Raw genomic sequence first — 12794 nt, 5'->3', positions numbered from 1 at the left:
CAGAAAAGGGAAAGAACAGGACAAGATGAAAGCTTTGTATTTGGGGGGGCTCGTAATTCTCCGCGGAAACAGAAGCTCTCAGAGAAATCAGCCAAACCTCCCAGGACCTTGTAATAGTTCAATCATATCAATTAAGCACGAGGCCGTCGGGGGACTCGAGCTTAATCTCCCCCCCGGAGAGACGAGCTGTAAATTAGAGAGCAAAGAAAAGGGAGACGAAATATTATGAAGTGTTAACCAGGATTACCAAACCTCTATAGAGCCAATTAAGGCACTCGGGGGATGATCTGACGGCACATCACGAAACACGCGTCTCAAAAAGAATTGCGTTATGCCTTGAGATACACGTTTTTTTGTTCCGTGGTTAGGCTTGTTACTCAAAACACATCTCAAATCATCTTTCCCTATTGAAAAACATGGAATTGTCTTGAATCCGTTTCATCCTCCCCATGTAGAGAACTAGCAAAACATTTTGTAACATGTTTTTTAATACGGAAAATAGCACTCTACTTTTGTAAAAAACATACAGTAATGACAAATCAAATGGAATGTAAAGAATTTAACTGTTTTTGATACGTTTTTGTTGCTTCAGTTCGACGGGTATTGTGCTGCTCCTTATGATGTATTTGCCTTGGCCACCTGGGGGCAGTATAAAACAAACATACATGGACACGGTTACAGTTCCCTCAGTAGGTTGCAGCGATACTTGTTTTTTTTGTTTTTTTGCTGAGGATAAAGAATATGCGTGGACCCTTGCAGACTCTCAATTTGGCACCCACAGATTCACAGAATCAAAGTTGTTGTTTTTTATATATATAATTAGCTTTCTTTTTTTTCTCTCTTTTTTTTGGGGGGGGGGGCAATATGCTTATTGGTGGTTTATCAGAATTTTATCAAGAATTTGGGGGTCATTTTGTTTGTTTTTTCCCCAATGCATTTTCAATAGGAATCAATCATGCATAAACTTTCACTGTATATGCCTGTGAGTATTGCTACAGAGTGCCTTGCATAAGTAGTAGCCCCCCTTGAACTCTTACATCTTTTGACACTTTTCAGGCTTCAGACATAAAGATATAAAATTGGATTTGTTTTGTGAAGAATGAACACCAAGTGGGACACAATCATGATGTGAAACAAAATGTATATCTGATATTTATTTATTTATTTATTTATTTTCTGTTTGTTTGTTTATCCATCTGAATGTTGTGTTCCACCACATTTAAACGGTATCTTCTGCCAGCGAGGTGAAGAGCATTTAATTATGTTTGCATGTCATTATAGATAGTGACAGGCAAAATACATAAAATATTAATTTATATTTAATAAACAAATAATAATTTATAGACCAATTAGTGTAAAGGAATGAAACAAGGAACTTTTTTTTTTTAACAGCATAAAAAAATATTAGACCTTTTAGAGATGACAACAACAAATTCCGCTTTTTGTAACAATGATATGGCAATTTCAAAACTCAGACAATAAATTTGCATTTCCCTGCTGGCAATGAAGGGGCTTCGAAGTGGCATTTAGGGATTAAAAACAACACAAAACCTGAGATAATCCCCACGGCTCGGCCACGCCCGCACGCATGGGAACTGATTTACGCCACTTTCAATTTGGATGTGAGGATGAAGTTTCGAGGGGCTACGAATAATTGACCCCCCCCCCTCCCCTCAGATTTAGACCCATCTGAAGGAAATTAAATCATATGAGGAGAGATCATTTATGAGGTTTGGGGGAATCGTAGGCGTGCGCGTTTAGGGGGTTTGAAGAAGTAAAGAGGAGCCCCTGTTTCTTTGGTGTGTATGCAAAAATGGCTGAAGTGGGTAATGGAGCGGCGAGGTAAGAGGATTAAGATCAGTATTGGGTCAGGACCGATATAGTGAGGAGAGGGACACATGCTGGGACAAAAGGGATAAGCAACGGAGAAAGGAACGTGGGCAGCGAGAGGAGAAAATTAGACAGTGAGGATGGAAATATGAAAATGGACAATGTGACTTCCTAAAGACTTGATAAAGGATAATTGAAGCTCGCTGCCCCTGAGATTAGAACCCTCAGGCTCGGCTGCAATTGCTACCAGGAAGGCTGATTGTAGAGGCAACGTTGTATGAGGGGCAAGGGGGGCAGTGCCCCACCACATCCAGCAGATGACGTTACACCCCCCCCCCCTCCCTATTTCTTTACAATATGTGGACACTCAAATGGGAAGTCGATATTTAAGAATGGATTTGTCTCATTAACCTTATGGCGCTCTTATTACTTCCATTTGAAGAGCTATTTTTCAAAACAAGTTAAGAAAAATTTAGAATAATCCAATTAACTCATTCACTGCCATTGACGGCTATACACGTCAAAAATGAATTTGAACAATTTCTATTAGTTTCACATTTTTTCCACTTGTGTTAACAAGAATATGAAAACCTAGAAAATAAATGTATTGTACATTTAGAACAGATATAAAATGTGAGATTAATCTTGAGTTAACTAGTGAAGTCATGTGATTAATTACAATTTTACAATTACAATTTTTAATCGTCTGATGCCCCTAATTAAGAAAAAAGAAAAGATTATTAAAAATTAAGGTCGTCAGACGATAATTTAATCGCATGACTTAACTCACGATTAATCACAAATTTTATATCTGTTCTAAATGTACAATAAATCAATTCTAGGTTTTCATACTCAAAAGTGATAAAAATTTCAAACTAATACAAATTGTTCAAATTAATTTTTGATGTCTATAGCTGTCAATGGCAGTGAATGAGTTAAAGTGGAAGTCAACCTTAAACATTTCTTGACAATAATAAGTTATATGTGACCGCACCAGTCTAAACATGACATTCTGATTAATATTACATTTGTGGAATATGAGACAGCAAGTGGCAAAATGGCCGCCCCCTGAGGTGGATAAAAAAGGCTGGATTTTGCTGCTTAACTCATATTCCACTATAACGCAATATTAACCAGAATATCATATTTAGACTAGTGGGGCTGCATAGAACATATTATTGTCCCCCAAAAATGTGGGGGTTGACTTTCCCTTTAATTGTTTTGACAGGATGGAAATAAAGTTTTTTGCGGGTCGCAGTAAATAAATGTATACAAATAGATTGGTAGCGTCTTGGCTAGCGACCAGGTTTTCACTTATACTGAAAAATAGCATCTCTCTGTTTTTGAAAATAAAAATGTTTACTGTCGATGAGGAGTTTTAAGTTGTACTAGCAGTGTTCACCACTAGATGGCAGACATGGCTTATGAGCAACTTTCATGCAATTTTAAGGAAAATTGCTATGTTGGGAAATATATGCATGTCTTTAAAATTATCTGTCAACCCAGAGATTGTCGGTTCAAACATCCCTGATATTAAGATACTCCTCTGTACATTGGTATTATGCACATTTTTGTCACACATCTGGTTAGGAAATTGTGTCCTGGTGCGGTCTCATCTCCTCCTATTGGCTATGATATCAGTTGTTCTTTGCAGAGGATAAAGTACATATGCCTGTGAGCATTGTTTTATTATATATCACGTGTTGCTTCACTATTTGTGATTAAATATCTATTGCTAAGATTTATAACAGGGACATGATATTAATTAGCCCGTCTATGCATTTGCCTTTATGTATTAGCATCAATCAAGCTTGAAGCCCCTTTTTTTCGAAGATTTGTTTACTAACTGTTCAAATGAGTTCACTGCCATCATAGAACGCTTTCAAGTCAAAGCAAAAAAATTGTCACTAGGATGGCTTGTATCTCGAAAAAGTCATAAGTCATTGGGGGGGAACAACGTAAAAAGGTGTTTACAAAAGTTGCCAAACTTTTTTTTGCCTTCCGCACAGAAGCCTGTGTGACCCATTTTGGAGCTTAAAATGAGCCCGAATGAGGCTGAACAGAATCATCGGAACGCTTCCCTGACCCGCACGTCTCTCTTTTAGCCAATTAGCCACCATCACCGGCTCCGATTCAGCTCTTACTTGCCCGCCAAAGAGGCTCAGCCGCGCGACCCTCGGCCGCACGGAGGCACGCCGCCTTTCCCATCCCAAGTCTTAATTCAGACACTTTGAAGTATCGTGGTCTGAGGTGAGGAGCCACTCAATCAATTACGAATAAAATAATCTCCTTATGATATTTCAAGGTTTCTCCAAGTGGGAGGTTGGAGGGGGGGGGGGGGGTAGGCCAGAAGAGATTATGAACGCCAAATCAGTCTCTCAACTGCGTCTAATGTGACAGGGAGAGAATCAGCGGAAAGGACGGCGGGAAATTAAATAAGAAAAAAAAAAAAGATTACGTTTAAGTGTGTCACCTCCAAACACTGCTGGGAAATCTCGAACCTGATCCATAAGCAGGTGGCGGCGGAGCGAGGACGGATTATTGCAAGCTGTGTTGAAAAAGGACAAATGGTTGCTTAAAAAGCCCTTTGCAAGCGCACCACTGACAGGAAGCGCACCCACACACTGCAAATATTCCAAATAAAGTCCGCCCCGAAAAAGACAAAAAGAAGCAGAAAATCTGACTGGGGCAATTCATTAGGTACACCTGCATCAATGATTCTGTATGATCTCACGCCGTCGAATATGTGTATAATATATGCTGTGTAATATTTCATAATTTAATATTGGAAGCAAGACTTGATACAGCTCAAAAGGTATAGCTAACCGTTCAAAATCGGGAATGTACTTTTTTGTTTTATCTACCACATGATCATTGAAAAGAACGCTTTTATTAAAATATAAACACCGTCAAATCCTGTGTCTAATACGCACCGGAGCATAATATGCCATCCCGAAATCACCTTTAAAAATAGTTTCTTCCCTGGATTTGTGTATTATACAGTTCCCCAATTTGCTGGTATCCTTTAAAAGGAACCCGCATTATAATGACAAGTTTGCTCTTTATTATCTCTTTGGTTGTTACTAACATAACTATGAGATTGTAATTTCCAGTTTAATAGATTTTTTTAGAAACTTTATTTGGACGGACGCCGCCATTGTTATTTGCGTCGTAACGCATTCAGTGCGCAGTGACGTAGAATGCCGAGCAATGTGAAACGTCTATCAAGAAAGCAAGGTAAGCCTCGTAGCGTTCCTAAAGAAACAGCATGCGATCGGGAGAGTCACCCTCCCCACCAGACGCGTTCAAGAATTTTGATCGTCCCTTTAGGAACGCTACGGAGACTTACCTTGCTTTCTTGATAGACGTTTCACATTGCTCGGCGTTCTACGTCACTACGCGCTGAATGCGTACGTCCAAAGAAAGTTTCTACAAAATTTATTAAACTGGAAATTATTTTTGAAAAATTAATTTTCCTCACAATGAAGTTCTTTCAATGTATTTTTAATTTATTTAATCCCAAAAACATGTAAAAACGTTTTTTAAATACTTTGTCCTTCCCTCCCAAAAACTTGTTTGCACGTTGTTGTTTTGTTAAATCTTTTTTTTTTTTTATGCAAGAGCATACAGAAGGCTTTGATGCAGCTTCTGACATGAGGGTAGTTATTAAAAAAAAATAAAAAAGGCCAGCGGGTGGCAGCAGTGTATAAGAGATCGACCAGGGCCATGTTACAACAAGTTATTTTTGTAGTGTTTTCGTCAGGAATGTGAATAGTAAAGAAATTTAGCTATACGCGAATGCTAATTTCTGCAAAACGGAAACGGATACAAATATATATATAATTTTTTTCCGGATGGAAGAACAGACTCTAATCTTTCTTTTCATAGCAATAGAACACAATATATGTGTGCCTTGCAAAATAAGTCAAAATCCAGTAAAAGCCGGGAGCGAAGGGGGTTGCTTTGGTGAAAATGGCTGGGAGTGAATGGGTTAAAATCATGTTATCCAAAATATTGTTCTTGCACTGTATGCTCCTTTACTAATTCTATTAACTCATTCACTGCAATTGACAGCAAGACGTCAAAAAATAATTTGAACTATTTCTAATAGTTTAACATTTTTTTCAATTTTCGTTAACAAGAGTATGAAAGCCTAGAATTTTTTGTACATTTAGAACAGATGTAAAAAAACTAGTGAAGTCATGCGATTAATTACGATTACAAATTTTAATCACCTGATGCCCCAAATTTTTAATAATCTTTTCTTTATTATTATTTTGTAATAATATTTTCTTTTTTTTAAAGAAAAGATTATTAAAAATTAGGGGCGTCAGGCAATTCCAATTTTTAATCGTAATTAATTGCATGACTTCACTAGTTAACTCACGATTAATCACAAATTTTATATCTGTTCTAATACAATAAAAACAAATTCTAGGTATTCATACACTTGTTAACAAAAGTGGGAAAAATGTTAAACTAATAGAAATCGATCAAAGGAATTTTTGACGTCTATAGCCGTCAATGGCAGTGAATGAGTTAAGCTATTTAGTATGCATTAACTTTCCTTTTAAATGTCTTTGACTCTGTCTGTAATTGCTTTTAAATGTTGTACTTTTAATTACAGCAGATCGAGCCGGCCACATTAGTTTATGTGGCCTGCGGAAAAATCTTGTGCGTCAAGATTGATGATGTCTCTGATGTCTCTTTCTCTCCCAGTTCCTTTTATTTCTGTTCAGTCTCACTCTGCTAGTCGTCGTTCTTTCAATGTCTCCCGACAGGTTGTGCTACAGTTAGGTGAATTTGGTGGCTCTGTCGTGGGGACATGTGCAATGAGAAATTTGATTCCATACTTTCAAATCATGCAAACTGGCAACTCCTATAGATACACAAAATAAAATAAGTCTTGATTAATAGTTCTGTTTTTTTTTTTACTTCACTTTACTTTCTTTGGTGGCTAGCTGATGTGAACATACAATGACAATTTTTTTATATATATACCGTACAGTAGTCAACGCAACATGATACAAACCCCACATCTCCCTTCCCTCCCCAACTAGACTGTCGCTCGGCCATCTTTCCGATTTCCCCCCCCCCCCCCCCCCGATTTTTTCTTTCTTTCATGGCTGAGTGTTTGTGCTGCTGCAAGCTCAGCCATCAGCACGCATTGATCGCTCGCCTTCATCCTCGCCGTCCCCTCCTGTCTACCTGACGACCAGCGCTAATTCCACCCTTCTCCGTCTGAGATTGAGAGGGTCGGAGGGGGAGAAAAAAAAAATCAATAATGGAGCCAAGTGGGGCGGGGTCAGGGGTCAACGAGGTTCTTGACAAGTGTGTCGGGGGAAGGAAGCGGCGAGAGGGTTTGTCCGTGCGTGCGTGCGCGTGTGTGTGCGTGTAGCGTAAGGAGTGGTCAACGGAAACCGTGTGACCAAAGTCCTCGTGGGTGTATGTGTCAGGCTTGTCGCGGATCAAATTTATGACCATTGATCCAACTGTGTGTGCGTGTGTGTTGCATGGTGATGAATTGTTTGTGTTGGTTTGGATCATGGTGGAATCTGACAGGGCTGAGGAGTCATCATATAAAGCCCATTATGGCCAAACACACCAGAATGGATCCCTTGAGAGTCCAAATTAGGCTCCGCGCTTTATATATGGTACAGTTAAACTTCGTTATGCAGAGTGAAACTGGAAAAAGCTTTGTCGCAAATTGACGCCCATCCTATTTTTTTTCTGTAAAAAAAAATAAAATCACGCCACAGCTATATCTAATACAAATGATTGCATTGGCGCCATCTTGTGGTACCTTAATGCAATTAAAATTGTATTTATTTATTTATTAGGTTTTTTTTGGGAGGGGGGGGGGCTGTGCCATTATCCCCCCCAGGGTTTACTATATATCACAAACTATGACCCCAAAACAACTTAATTTGAAGACCTCAAACGGGGAAACAGACATCTACCGTTTTTGTAAAGTTTGTTATTTCCATTTCTAGTTTCTATGTTACCGACCTTATTTTAAGGTCTCGGGTACTCGTGTAACCTCGCCAGCCAGATTGATGATTGTGATTGACTCGAGGGTGTTCTTCACTCGGCAAACCCGGCGGGACTTGTTGTTCAATACTTTGAGCTGATTGGACGATGCGGCATCTTTGCACATTTGTTTTGACCAATCAAGACGACGGATGAAAATGTCGTCTTCCGTCTCAAATAACGCGAGATTTCATCTTGCTGGCAAGGTTAGTACGAAACAAAAAAATCTAATAAAATGACACAGAGTAAGTCCTCCAAAACAGTAGTTGGCGCTATATTGCAGCAGTCTCACACATCAGCGAATCACAATCACAATTTTTTTGTCATTGTGTTAAATGAACTTTCATACATCTTGGAACTTAGTATCGGTGGGTAGCCTACTCAAAGAGTAAATACCTGTATTGGTCAGAAAAAAAAGTGGTATCGAACATCCCTAGGTAAAGGTGTATTCAAGGATCTTCTCGAAAAGTAGAAGCCAAACGTCCGTTTGTCACTTTTTTTTAAAATCCGCATTCGAGACCATCCCACCAGCTCTCCTGCTCGTCCGGGGGAAACGCTGCCCTACATTGTAAAAATGGAGAGTGATATTTATTTGAAAAAGCCTAGTAAAGGTTGATGCACTCAGAAATTCTCAGTAAATTTTACAAAGAGAATTTCTGAAGTGAAAAAAACGTTAGTAGTTTGTTTCAAGTAAATCTGGAAGAACGTGCGAGCTCATCTTCATCATCATCAGTCTCTGCAACCGGCCTCACTTCATAGACGGATGTCCTTTTGCGGCTCGCGGCCATTTTCAAAGTATGCGGTGAGATCGGTGGAGCTACAACGATGAATGGCTGAATCCGAAGCTCAGCGGCTACATGCTACAAACACTCGAAGCGCGCATGTGCAGCTAGGAACGAGCACGCACGGCGTCGTTATAGTAGATTGATTGGCGGGTTCGAGAACCAATCGTTAAGAGGAGCTACCCGGAAGACGTAGCGACAAAAGATCCTTGAATACACCTTTAAAGGTAATTATTTTTATTTTGAGTATTAAAATAAATTGAGCTATTAATAAACCTAAACCAGTCAATAAAAATAAAAATAAATCTTCAAAATGACAAGTACAAAATTTTCACATTCCAATAAAGGTAGAGTGGGCCTGCTAAAATTTGTGTATAATTGAAGGTCAATAAAAACAGTTATTTATTTATTTATTTTTACTTCCCCTGTCAAGAAGATTTCCGTTTTCTGTCAGTTGAGTTGTACAGGTCATAGGTCACATGGTGGTCACAGGTGGAAAACATTTGAAAATGATTTATCATATAAACCTGCAATTGAATAGGGGTGTGTAGACTTTTTATATCCACTGGATACATTAGTAGAAACTTGTGGTGTCAGGTGATTACAATTTTTAATGGGGTTTTTTTCTGAGAGAATGATTTGTAATCGTAATTAATCGCATGACTTCAAGAGTTAACTCAGGATTAATCAGAAATGTTATAACTGTTCTAAATGTCCAATAAAATGTACAATAAAATAGTTTCCCCTAAGTTTTCATACTCTTGTTAAAATAAAAGGGGGGGGGGGTTAAACTAAAATAAATATGGCTGCATATTTTTGTCATTGATACAGTAATCTTAATAATAATAATTAATAAAATTTAATTAAAAATATGTACTGTACTGTAAAAAAAATTGATATTGATTTGTGTTGAGGTCATTTTTCTGCCACTAGATGGCATAATTGCATTTGTAAGGTGTTGGTGACAGCTCGGTGCATTTTTTTCATATGAAGAGCAATCTAATCTTTAACATGAAGTAACTTGTGAAATTCCGCACATTATTTAAATTCTAAAATACAACTTGACCCCAGTCTCCACAAATATATGCATTATTATAATTTATTGCTGCAAAATTGTGACGTGGACGCGTCTGCTGAAACACAATGTGCAACAATGCTCATTTGTGCCTGTCACAACACTAATCACAGTTACCTAGCAACAAGTTTCCACTTCTCACAACTTGTCAATCCTTCTTCTAACCTTCACGCCATTGGAGGTCAACAAAGTGGTCGCAACACTGTCTAGTCTCCCCCCCCTCCCCCTTTATTTAGTTTCTTCTAAAATGAACCATTTTTAAAACGACATGTCATTTGGAAGTCCATCTTAAATTCAGCCCAAAGCACTTCACCAACAGCTCATCTTGTCATCATGTCAATTAGAACTTAGCTTAGCGATCCCCTGCTGCTTCTCGGTTGGCTTGCTCACTCCCCTACTGTGAGATTCTACAACAGTAATCATTCACTGAAATCTTCCCAGGAACACAAAACCATCAACTTGGGCGTGTGTGTCAAGAAGCACCCATTTAATTAGCAAATGTCCTCTTGGTAATACGTATTCTTATCCATATTGTACAAAACAAAAAAACATACTGACTGTACATCTATGACACGCGCAAACGCGCACGCACAGTTGGCAATGGAAGATGAAAGCTCGAAAAAATCCATTTGCAATTTAAATGGAAATGTAATGAGCCAGCGTGGCAGAGAATTAGTCTGCTGATCAATTGATCAAGTCAAGGACAAATAGGTAAACAAACATATCTATTAGCCCCCTGCTCCACCTCCTCCCCGCTTCACAAAGTAGTGGAAGATCACTGAGGTGTGTGTGTGTGTGTGTGTGTGTGTGTGGCGCTTTCTCACCGGGAGGCTCCTTTAACAAACACATGCTCAAAGTGCTCACTGCAAGCCCAAATACACAAACGTAAACACACACAGTTGCATAGAGCTCAGTGTGAGTGCCCTGCCCAGCTTGTTACACAGACAGTTGGGCCCAGCAAGGTTCCTTTCAGAGGCGACAGATAGAGCGGAGGAGAAGGCAGTCGGGGGGCCCCGCCGGCCGTGACTACAAAAGTGGGGTGACATCGGACCCGCTGCCAGCCCTCAGCGCAATCCATCAGTGGAGAAGCAAACCACATCGCTTCAATAAAACCTAGTCGATTATTCCGTGACGTCGCTCTCAACTTTACTTGTATAAAAAAAAAAGAAAAAAAAAAGATTTCTCTATTGGAGAAGGGAGGAAGAAAAATTGGAGGCACTCCCGGTTCACTTCCTGCTCATTTTGGGGCACTCCCTGTACATTTTCTGTGTGGTGTTCACAATTTGTTTGTTTGTTTAAAATTGTTCAATAAAGTTACATGGAGAGAGAAAAAAATCACTGTACAATTTAGCACTCATTTTGGGGCAATTTCCAATTCACTTCTGGTTCACTTCCTGTTCATTTTTTGGGCACTTCCTGTTCACTTCCTGTTCATTTTGGGGCAGTCCCTGTACAACACTGATCTGTATATATTACTGGATAGCTGATAGGCCAAGACTTTTGAAGCCATGAGGCCGCCATATTAGTCCTCCCAAGAATCGTTTCTTAACATTTACAGTAAATTTACAGTATGGAAATAGGAGAACATTTGAGACGGTACTTAATTTTGTTAAACACAAGCAAGGACTTCAGACATTTTACGACTTTTCTTAAATACATGTATAAATTATATGCTTAATGGTGTTTACAGGAGGAAACTTGTATATGTATATTTTTTTTATTAAAAAGTTGCCTCTGCCAAATCTGATATTGGGGTCTAAGGAACTGAACGATAAAAGGAGGATGAGAGTGTGCAGTGGATCAAAAAATGTTGAAAGAATTAAGACATAACAGGTGCTCTTCAAATTTGGCGGGCAAAAAATGTTGATCAAAAAACCTTTTTAACTCATTCACTGCCATTGAGGGCTATAGATGTCAAAAATAAATTTGAACTATTAGTTTCATTTTTTTCCCACTTTTGTTAACGAGTATGAAAACCTAGAAAAAAATGTATTGTACATTTAGAATAGATATAAAATGTGTGATTAATCTTGAGTTAATTAGTAAAGTCATGTGATTAATTACAATTAAAAATTGTAATCGCCTGATGCCCCTAATTAAAAAAAATGAAAAGATTATAAAAAATTAGGGGCGTCAGACGATTAATTTTTTTTATTGTACTTAATCGATTAATCACAAATTTTATGTCTGTTACAAATGCACAATAAAAAAAAATTCTAGGTTTTCATACTCTTGTTAACAAAAGTGGAAAAAAATGTGAAACTAATATAGTTCAAATGAATTTTTGACGTCTATAGCCGTCAATGGCAGTGAATGAGTTAACTAAGTGATTAATCGTGATGAATCAAAATTTTAAGATGTGATGATTAATCTGATTAAATATATACATATTCCTGTCATTTGTTTGTGGCAATTGCAGTTGAAGTCTACATGAGCTTGAATAACAGTCGAACCGTCATTCAGATCTAATATCATAAAGACTCAGCCAAGGACAACATCTTTGATATGATAACGTCGTCACGACACGAGACGAGCTTGACAGCTTCAGCATTTCTTTCTGAAGTGATTTCATGCCGGCTGCATGTTCAACGAACAGAGAAAACTGCCTCCATCTCCACTTTTGGAAGCAGGAGAGGATATTACCCTTAGCTTTTGAGGGCAAGGACACGAGCAAAGGCATTTGAGAAGCTATTACTGCATATTTTCATGGACACCATCAATAACAGTTTGAGTTTTGATACATTTTGATGCCAAGTCTGAAATCAATCATATTGTTATCTTCATTTGTGCGTGACTTTGTTAGATTCCCAATAGACAGACTAAAAGTACATAATAGAACATTTTGGGCAACTCCAGATCGAGAAACAGTTTGGAGAAGTCCATTTTCTGAAACCGCGCTACAGACCATAAATGTGCGCTTCGATGTGTTTGATGCGGAAAAATGTGAGAGTTGTGACAAAAATCCATCTTCGACAGTTATACTGTAGAAGTACAGTTAGACACTGGTAAAAGTACAATTGCTTATTTGCTTAAAGTGGAAGTCAACCGTAAACATTTCTTGACAATAATATGTTATA

The sequence above is a fragment of the Leptonotus elevatus genome, chromosome 1 (assembly GCF_054856555.1).
Source record: "Leptonotus elevatus isolate MCC_2025b chromosome 1, RoL_Lele_1.0, whole genome shotgun sequence".
Lineage (NCBI taxonomy): Eukaryota > Metazoa > Chordata > Actinopteri > Syngnathiformes > Syngnathidae > Leptonotus > Leptonotus elevatus.
Note: the sequence above shows the minus strand (reverse complement) of the source record.